The sequence below is a fragment of the Cygnus olor genome, chromosome 18, assembly GCF_009769625.2.
Source record: "Cygnus olor isolate bCygOlo1 chromosome 18, bCygOlo1.pri.v2, whole genome shotgun sequence".
NCBI classification, from domain to species: Eukaryota; Metazoa; Chordata; class Aves; order Anseriformes; family Anatidae; genus Cygnus; species Cygnus olor.
Window position 1 is genome coordinate 652,141 of NC_049186.1, and position 10,079 is coordinate 662,219.

A 10,079-nucleotide genomic window follows, 5' to 3' on the forward strand; every position below is an offset into this window, starting at 1 on the left:
TCTGATCTAAAGATAACAGGAATTAAGCCACTCTTTGGTTAAGGTATTATCATGGTTTGCATTGTCTGAGTGCACTGATTACTGCAGGTGAATCAACAAAGGTGAATTCCCAATAGCTCTTCAAATTTACAACCAACCTGTTAGTCTTTATGTATTTGCTGAAGTTTTCAATATTTTACCATTTCTTAAACAGTCCTAAGAATCATCTGCAGGAACTGGTTCTGTGCAGATGGAGTAACAGGATCAACTTAACATCCACTTAGTTAAGTGAAAAGATGGCTGTGGTAATGAAGAGCTTGATTTACTGACGGAAGCCAAAGTCAAACACTTTCCTTAGCATGTGTTAGAGATATTAAGGAGGTAACTTCCAAGAGAGAATATCTCTTTACCAAGGAACCTTGCAGACAGCAGAATGATAAAGTATTTACACAAGAGCTTGGAAGGTCTGGGTTATTCTACCCAACATACATTGACACAAAGGACAACACTTCATGAGGAGTCTGGAAACCTGTTATCATAAAGGGGTAAATGACACCGTCTCTGGTTGAGGAGAACGGGAATTTGCCTCAGAAGTCCAGAGCCCAACCAACCATAGGCACTGGTCAAGGGAAGGAAAGCAACTGACTGCCATGCACATATGGCATAAAAAGAGTTCTTGAAGATTACCTGTAGATGAAACATATAAGCCTTCAAAGGAGAACTCAGAAAACTGCAGGCAGTCTCATCCTACAGGGAAGGCTGGGAATGCTACCAGATTGCTCAGAGCATAAAAGAATTGCAGGACATACTTTCCCAACTAACTCTGTATCAGGTGTTTGAGGAGGTCCTCCTTTAGCAGAACACTTTTGTGTGCATATACAAATCCACAGTGTAGCTATGTGTACTGACATCTGCTCAGAGAAGGAGAAACTGTTCTTAGCATAGAATTGTAATCTGATTTTTTGTGCCTATCACAAGCATTGACATATAGCCACATTAATAGCACTTTATTAATATTTTGGTACTAGTATAAACCCAAATTTAGCATAATGTGATTATGGGCATGTGGCCTTTGTTTAATATCTTGGAGTGAACCATACCCTGAAAGGGGATTCGTATCAATCAAGACTCTGAAGGTTTACTGAAATCTAGCAAAATTGATGTCATATTACTGAACTTCTGTAAGCCCTTTAACATACTCCCACATGACATCCTGATCTCCAGATTGGAGGGAGATGGATTTGAAGTGTGGACCATTCAGTGGATAAGGAATTGGCTTGAAGGCCACACCCAGAGAGTGGGTCAATGGCTTCATATCCAGGTGGAGGCCAGTGATGTGTGGTGTCCCTCAGGGGTCTGCCTTGAGACCGGTACTGTTTAATATCTTTATCAATGACATAGACAGTGGGATCGAGTGCACCCTCAACAAGTTTGCAGATGACAACAATCTGAGTGGTGCAGTCGATACAACAGAAGGAAAGAATGCCATCCAAAGGGACCTGGACAAGCTTGAGAAGTGGGCCCACTAAACTGAATGAGGTTCAACAAGTCCAAGTGCAAGGTGCTGCATGTGGGCTGGGGCGATCCCAGACATGAGTACAGACTGGGAGAAGAACTCACTGAGACCACTCCTGCAGAGAAGGACTTGGGAGTTCTGGTGAATGAAAAGCTTGACATATGCCAGCAGAGCGCTCTTGCAGCCCAGAAGCATCCTGGGCTGCATCAAAGGATGAGTGGCCAGCAGGAGAGGGAGGTGATTGTCCCCCTCTGCTCTGCCCTTGTGATGCCCCACTTGGAGTCCTGCGTTCAGGTCTGGGGGCCCCAGCACAAGAAGGATATGGGGCTGTTAGAACAGGTCCAGAGGAGGGCCACAAAGATGATCAAGGGGCTGGAGCACCTCTCCTATGAAGAAAGGCTGAGAGCTGGGGCTGTTCAGCCTAAAGAAGAGAAGGCTCTGGGGAGAGCTCATTGCAGCCTTTCTATACTTAAAGAGGGCTTATAATAAAGACACAAAGCAAATTTTTACTCACACAGGTAATAATAGGACGAGGGCTACACGAAGATGGTGAAGGGCCTAGAGGGGAAGATGTATGAGGAGCGGCTGAGGTCACTTGGCCTGTTCAGCCTGGAAAAGAGGAGGCTGAAGGGAGACCTCATTGCAGTCTACAGCTTCCTCTCAAGGGGGAGTGGAGGGGCAGGCGCTGATCTATTCTCTTTAGTGACCAGCGATAGGACCCGCGGGAATGGTGTTAAGCTGATGCAGGGGAGGTTTAGGCTAGACATTAGGAAGAGGTTCTTCACTGAGATGGTGGTCGCACACTGGAGCAGGCTCACCAGGGAAGTAGTCACTGCACCAAGCCTGTTGGAGTTTAAGAAGCGTTTGGACTGTGCACTTAGTCACATGGTCTAAAATTTTGGGTAGACCTGTGTGGTGCCAAGAGTTGGACTTGATGATCCTTATGGGTCCCTTCCAATTCAGGATATTCTATGACTCTATGATTCTAAGGGGGAATGGTTTTAAACTAAAAGAGGGGAGTTTCAGATTAGATGTTAGAGGAAATTTTTTGCTCAGAGGGTGTTCAGGCATTGGAACAGGTTGTCCAGAGAAGTTGTGGATGCCTCATCACTGGAGGTGTTTGAGACCAAGTTGGATGAGGCCTTGGGCAACCTGATCTAGTGGATGGCATCTGTACTGGGTCTGGCTGGGATGGAGTTAACTTTCCCTGGAGCAGCCCATACTGTGCTGTGCTCTGCACTTGTAGCTGGAACAGCATTGGTATCACACCAGTGTTGTGTCTGATGAGCAATGTTGGCACAGCATCAGGACTCCCTCCAACCCCTCAAGAGTCAGCAGGCTGGGGGTGGGCAAGAGGTGAGGAAGGAACATCACCAACCAAAGGGATATTCCCTACCATATAGTGTCACACTCAGCAATAAAAGGCGCGAAAAGGAAGAAGAGGGGAGGGGTGGGCTCTCGTTGTGAAAACGTCTGTCCTCCCAAACAGCTACGTGCGTTGAGGCCCTGCTTTGAGGACGTGGTCAAGCATCGCTCGTTGGTGGGAAGTAGAGAGTAATTTCTTTCCTCTGTGCTTCCACACAGCCTTTTCTTGGTTTGTTTGTTGTTTTGTTTGTTTGTTAGTTTGTTTGTTTTTCCCTTTAGTTAAATTATTTTTTTCCTTTTCTTCTTCCCATCCTTTTCTGAGGAGGGGGATTGAGAGAGCAGTTGTGGTGGAGTTCAGCAGTCTAGCAAGGTATAACCACCACATGGCAGAGGGGTTGGAACTGGGTGATCCTTAAGGTCCCTTCCAACCCAAACCATTCTGTGATTCTATGAAAATTCTCCAAGATCTTGTATATGGAGATGTAGCTCATGCTGAGAACACTTTGCATACTGAGTTCAGCTAAAGCATATGTATTTCACATTAAATAGTTCTACCTTCACCATGAAGCAGCCACTATAGATGATGCCAGGTGTGTCTGCTTATTCTTCTGTCAGCTGCACCATAATACAAAGATAATCCTTGTAGCTTAGACCAACAGGGGTGCAGGGGCCTGACAGTATTCAGCATTAAACAATGCAGTGCTTTGCAAACTAAATATCAAGGTTATTCTAACAGCCCCTCTAGAAGAACAAGCATTTTAAATTGTCAGAATAAGAAAATATTTTTGCAAGTGTCATGATGCAAAAGGAAGAATGCAAAAGTTGCCTGTCGGTCATTAATTTTCTGTCAATCCCGTTTCCATCTCTGCAGGGCTAGACTCTGCTGCGACCAGAAGCAAACCACAGCACAGTCAAAAGAGAAGAGGCAACCTGAAAGCCATCTCTGGATACAGACTGTCCTGCACAGCAATGTGATGTGGGCAAGGCACCGGCGTGCTGACATTTTCCATGGGGGAGAGAGGATTCAGGCGTACTGAAAATAGATCCCTCTTGAGATGGAGATCAGGCAGCTGCCTCACTTTCTGCCAGCCTTTAAGATATGTTATTTTCTTCTCCTGAGCCCTGTGGTTGCTGAGAGACAAAGAGTGAGAAGATGCTTTTTAGATGGGCAACTAGACAGGAGTGAGGATGTGGAAGAACCTACAGACTGCCAAACGTTGGCTACTGAGAACCTCCCTTCCATTCCCATTCAGTGCAGTTGAGCTTATGAGCTGGAAACATGCAAATGTACCTGTATGATAGGTACATATGTAAAATTTTAATTTCTAAATTAAAACAGTGCAGTATCACAAGCTTCAACTATTTACAGCTTTTTTTAGCTGCATTGACTTTAACCTTATTGAGTCAGTCTCACTTGACTCCTCTTTCCCACCAACTTTCCCCACGTGCCTGTTTCACAAAGACAGAAGATCACTGGCTTCCTGAGGATTTTTTTCCCCTGCAAAACACATATTCAATTGAGAGGAATTCAAGAAGCCCACTCATGATGACACAAAATTCAACTTCACCAAATTTTTGAATGACGCTAAGTTAGACAGAGTAGATGATATGACAAATGACAGAGCTTCATTCCAAAGGGACATTATGAAACTTTAAGAAACAACATTAAGACTGGATTAACAAAAACCTTATGAAGATCATTGCGGAAAAGTACAAAGCTCACATCTGGGAAAAGAATAAGCCCCGGGTGTCAGTACAGGCTGGGAACTGGCTAGTTCAGCAGAAGCCTTGCCAAAAAGGACTTGGAAGTTATGGTGGATGTCCAGAAGAATAATGAGTGCTCTCGCTGCAAACATGACAAAGTACTGGATGATGTTAAAAGCATGTTCAGCTGATTGTAGGAAACCATTAACCCTCTTGCTTGGTACTGGTGGGTTGTCATCTGAAATGGTTTGTCCACTTCTGGGCTCTCCTGTTCAAAAAGGTTGTGCACTAATGGGAGAAGGTGCAGCAGAAGGCTACCAAGATGATCTAGAAAACTAGTCCTATGAGGAGATTTTGAGTGTATTTAATCTGAGGAAAAAAGGTCTAAGTTTCATGAGGGGAAGTTACAAGTACAATGTTCCAAACTTTTCTCATTAGTAGCAGACAATGTAACAAGGGATGACGATCACATATCACATCTGGAGAGGCTCCAGTAAGTCATTAGGAAAATTCTTCACTATTAGCTAATGCCGTAATGGCACAGGCTACCCAAGAGAGGTGGCTGAGCCTCTGTCCCTAAGGCGTGGCTAATCAAAGCCATGACTAACCTGACTGATATCAGCAAGACATCTTGAATTGGGAGACTGAATAAAAGCCCTCCAAATGTCCCTTTACAACAATATTTCTGTGGCTCTAATGTAGAGGTTCCCTCTCTTTATCCAATCTTTATCTCTTTATCCAAGTGAACAATAGCTCAAAGCTGGGCAGATATCTGCAGCTTCATGTCTTGTCATGAAGATTTTCTTTGAGGTCTGAAAAACAACCTCAGCTCTTCATCAACATCAGCTCTTCTGGAGTCAACTATTGGGCGTGAATCTTTCATCTCTCTGCACTGTTGGAAGCAGTTAATTCCATTCAGCTTGTCAAAGCAGACCCCTCCAGAACACTGATTTGAGAAAACCACTTCTCAGTTATGTTCTTTGCAAATGTCCTCAGCAACAGTAGGTTTTGGTAGCTTTCAGTTCCTGTATAACAGAGTAATATGCGGGGAGAATCAGACAACTGTGGAGCTCACTGGAGCAGCAAAGTGCATCACATCACACCAGAGAGAAGTTTCAGCAGGTGAGGAGCAGCAGGGCAGGTAGAGTACAGGAGAGTCCTCTTGCAACCACAGGCTTGATACTTTCAACATGGTGGCTGTGTGCTACCTAAGGTAAGAATTTCCTAAGCCCTCTTACAGGAATTTAGGGATCTGGGACAAAACTTTTTCATTCTGAGTCACAACATACCACATGACAAAAAGGTTGTGTATGATATAATGAACAGCAGCTAAGATCACCACTGTGTGCTGTTTCTGACCATAACATAACGTTGAGGGAAATAACACTACACAAATTGCTGTTCTGGGTGAGATCAAAGGATTGTGTAGTGTGTCACACCTGAGATCTTTCTCACCATCCCTATGGTGAATACATCTAAAGCACAAGCCACCTCAAACTGGTGGAACATGTCATGTGACTAGAACAAAAACAAGGTACACATGGGAAACCTTGTATGTGAAAAATGTATATTCTGTGTCACTGCCAATAATGGGAGACAGAAGCACAAGCAAGGTCCTGCTATCCCTTTATGAAGCCTAAGAAGCCTTTAACCGTCTCAGCTTTCAGTAACTTACATGTCCCCATACACAAAGCCTGTAATGCTCACAGGCTAGAGCAGACATTCCCTTCAACAGGGATCTTCTTATACTCCCTGCTATTGAGCCCTGGAAGGCTGGAGAGATCTCAGAGCTGTTCAGCTTCTGCTCAGGTAGGAAGCTTCCTCTTGTGGGTCAATGATCCTGGGCCTGGAGAGCAGGCTTAGGTGTCTTCTCAGAGAGCTGTGTCTCCTGTGCCTGGGGACAGATCACTTCAGCTACTCCTCTTCAAGTGATTGGTAGCCCTGATGTCCTAACCAGGAGGGACCAGGAATGCCTGTGTGGATGTGCTACTCCTGTGACAGACCATGGCCCTGCATGAACTGGTGCAGCTGGGAGAGGCACAGTGCCTATGTGCCTGTCCCACCCTGAGCATGGGCAAGGGAAGGGCTGGCACACAATGCTGTGAGTGCTGTGTGGAGGAAATCCCATCAGTGACAGGTTGTGGTCAGGGGAGTGAGGGGGAGAGGAGTGAGAGAGTGATGGGTGGAAAGTGGCAGTGTAAGAGATGAGAATGCAGAAAGAAGCAAAAATGTGAGGCTGGAGATCTGATGAGGAAAAAAAGACTTTGCAGGGAAAGAAAAAGAAAAAAAAGAAAAGAAAAAAAGAGAGAGATGTTTGGGAATATGAGAGGCATTCTTACTGAATCTGGGAGGACCTGATAGTAGTGTTTGTGGAACAGCTTCATCCAATTTGTGTGGCTTGGGCTGTCTTTTCAAGAACAAATCGTGGCCTTCTCTCAGGAATCTTGATGTGCCTGTAGTTATCACCAGAGCTACAGAATTCACAGCAGCGACAAGTCCCTTCTGAAGTGTGGCTGCCTTCTGCACCATAGCAGACTGGCCACACATAGCTCTAAAATTCCAAACTGACTCAGAGTATTGGATTTTATGAGGTACGGCAGGGGCTTCTCTCCCAAAGAACACTTCTGCAGATGTTCCGTGGGTGCCTTACCCCTCTCATGAGAGTGGCCCTTAGGAACACAGATGGATAAGCTGGGTCAGACAGACAGAAGTCAATGAACGTAGAAGTAGGGGGAGATGAAGGTATCATGAGAGAATAGCAGAGGGTACATGTGTGGCAACACAAGAATTACAAGCTGCTGAGTATCCAGCTCAGGCTGATTTTAGCAAACCTGCACACTGAAGAATCACAAAAGGAAGAACTTGTATTCCATTGTTAGCAAGTTCTGTTAGAGTCCCCAAATGTAACTATATATTTATATCACAGAATCATGGAATTGTAGGGGTTGGAAGGGACCTCAAGAGATCATGAGGTCCAACCCCCCTGCCAAAGCAGGTTCCTTAGAGCAGGTTGCCCAGGTAGGCGTCCAGATGGGCCTTGAATATTTCCAGAGAAGGAGACTCCACAACTTCCCTGGGCAGCCTGTTCCAGTGATCCATCACCCTCACCATGAAGAAGTTCTTTCGCATGTTGGTGCGGAACTTCCTGTGATCCATTTTGTGGTCATTGCCCCTTGTCCTATCCCCACAAACCACTGAAAGAGGTTGGCCAAATCCCTCCAATGCTTACTTAGCAGTAGTGTACCATTTTTACTAATTTGTTTACTCTTTCCAAAATATGCAATAATAGTGATTACTGTGAAGTATTATAATGCATAGCCTGGTATAAAGTACATTTACTCAAATGCACTGTAATTCAATAGCAGAAAATTAGATTAAAACTGGACTCACAGAGTGGGGTCCATGTGGATGAGTGCACATGGGTGATAGGATTCCTCTTCTACCTGTAACCATATGAAAGTGAGTGATGACTAACTGAGCTAGTCTTCTGGGCCACTTTCATAGCTAAAGGAGAAAAACAGATAACTCCAAAGGACAGTTAAGAAACCTACCTTAGCTTAACTTCTTCTGGAGGAGTCCTTTCCTCTCCGTTGACCATGGAAGGAAGATTACAAACCTAGTACCTACTGATGTATGGAAGATTAACCCCAGCATGGATTTCTTTGTTTGATCCAGATACCTTCTTATGACTCTGACCTGATTCTGTGCAAGGCAGCAGATCTAAACTCTCACTGTGAATTTCAGATTATATGGGAATATAAAACAAGGCACCTTTCAAAGACAACTTTTCTTAAAAACCTCCATCTTGTATTTGAGCAAAAATTTTAAATTCAGATTAGGCAGTACTCGGAAACTGTCACATCAGTGAGGTTCTGCCCAGCCCCCCACTAGGGACAGTGGACATGAAAGAAGCACAACTTTCATGATGAATATTTGTGTATTTCTGATAGGTCTTGCATCATCATCTCCAGAAGCAAGAGTGATATTGGGATTTGGAGTTCCCTCCTATGTTCCTATTCTCCACTTAACTGCAAAATATGGAAACCCGCTGAGTTCACTGCTGCTCTACATATCCACCTGTAATGTGATCTATGCAGATGAATTAGATAATCTGATATGAAGGCAGTCAAACAAAGAGGCGAGGGGATCAAAGTAGATTACTTTATCATCTCAGAAAACCTCCACAGCCTCTCAGAGGCTTGCAATTGGTTCTACAGAAACACAGTGTCAAACCTCTTACCTCATGGGAGAAAGAATGAATTAGAATGATTTCTCAACCCCTGTTGTTCAACTGGGAGAAGGATTCTCTTCCCTCTTTGGCTGCAGGAGTAAGGCAGTAGAAACTATCCCCCTCTGTTCCCGTCTCCTGTCTGTTCTATGTGGAGAAAGGTCTCATATGTGACACCAGTGTTACTTTTGTGTTGGGAAAAGCAGTGAAGCCATCAAGACATGGCTGCAGTAATTTCTTTAAAACCCTCCCACCCCCCACCCACACCATCCCCCACCTCCAGATGAGTAGCAAATCTTTTAACAGGAACAAACTCAGTAAAAACACCAAGAAATGTTCCCTGAATTTTATCATTTACTCAGCAACATGCTCCATGCTAGGATGTGTTCTGTCCTCCATCGCAGAAATACCAACCAGTCTGCAGAACTTTGGGGAAAGGAGACAGTGAGCACACTCATCCATACAGGAGCATTAGAGGAAAGAGGATGAGGAAAAGCCGTGGCTCTCATTGCCATTGCATGGCTTGGTCAGTCCTGTCAGTCCTGTCATGTTTCCTTGTACATCTTCAATAGGTTATCTCCATCCAGCTTCTGCCAGGGAGAGAGTCTCTCACTTGGGAGAGTCTGGACACTACTTTTGACATCTGTGATGTAGACATCACAATGCTAAGGTGAAATGAAGTCAACTGAACATGTTTTAGGTACTTACTGCTGATTACTCTACTCTGCTTCAACCTAATCAGCTTGCTGGATGACTGGTCTCCAGGGTCTCATAAAACATGCCCCATGACACAGAATGTATATACATATTATCAATGTTTAGATACACATCAATGTTTGATACGTTACCAACTGTCTCTAAACACCATCATACAAATGACAGAATTAGTGGCAAGCAGCTTTGTTTGGACATGCTTCTGAAGTTAGATTCCTTTAAAAGGACCAAATGGGACCTGATGTTGAGAAATTCCAAGATTTTTGTGCATCTGCTACATCTCATCTCCTATTTTCATAGGAATTAACAGATATTCCCTTAAAATCTCAAAAGGAAGAATATCCTGACTAGTCACCAGTATGAAAGAAACTGATTGCACAGCAAACCCATTCAGAACAAACACCAGCTTCACTTTAATTTCCTTTTTTTCACAGAACTCCCTTAGATAGATTCTTTAGCACTAGGATGCTTCCTAATTAAAAGCTGTCTGACATTGTCTCAAGCTATCTTTTCCTTTTCTAATGTTGTCTCAAGTTGTCTTCTCCCTTGCATATTGCTACCTGTTATTTGATA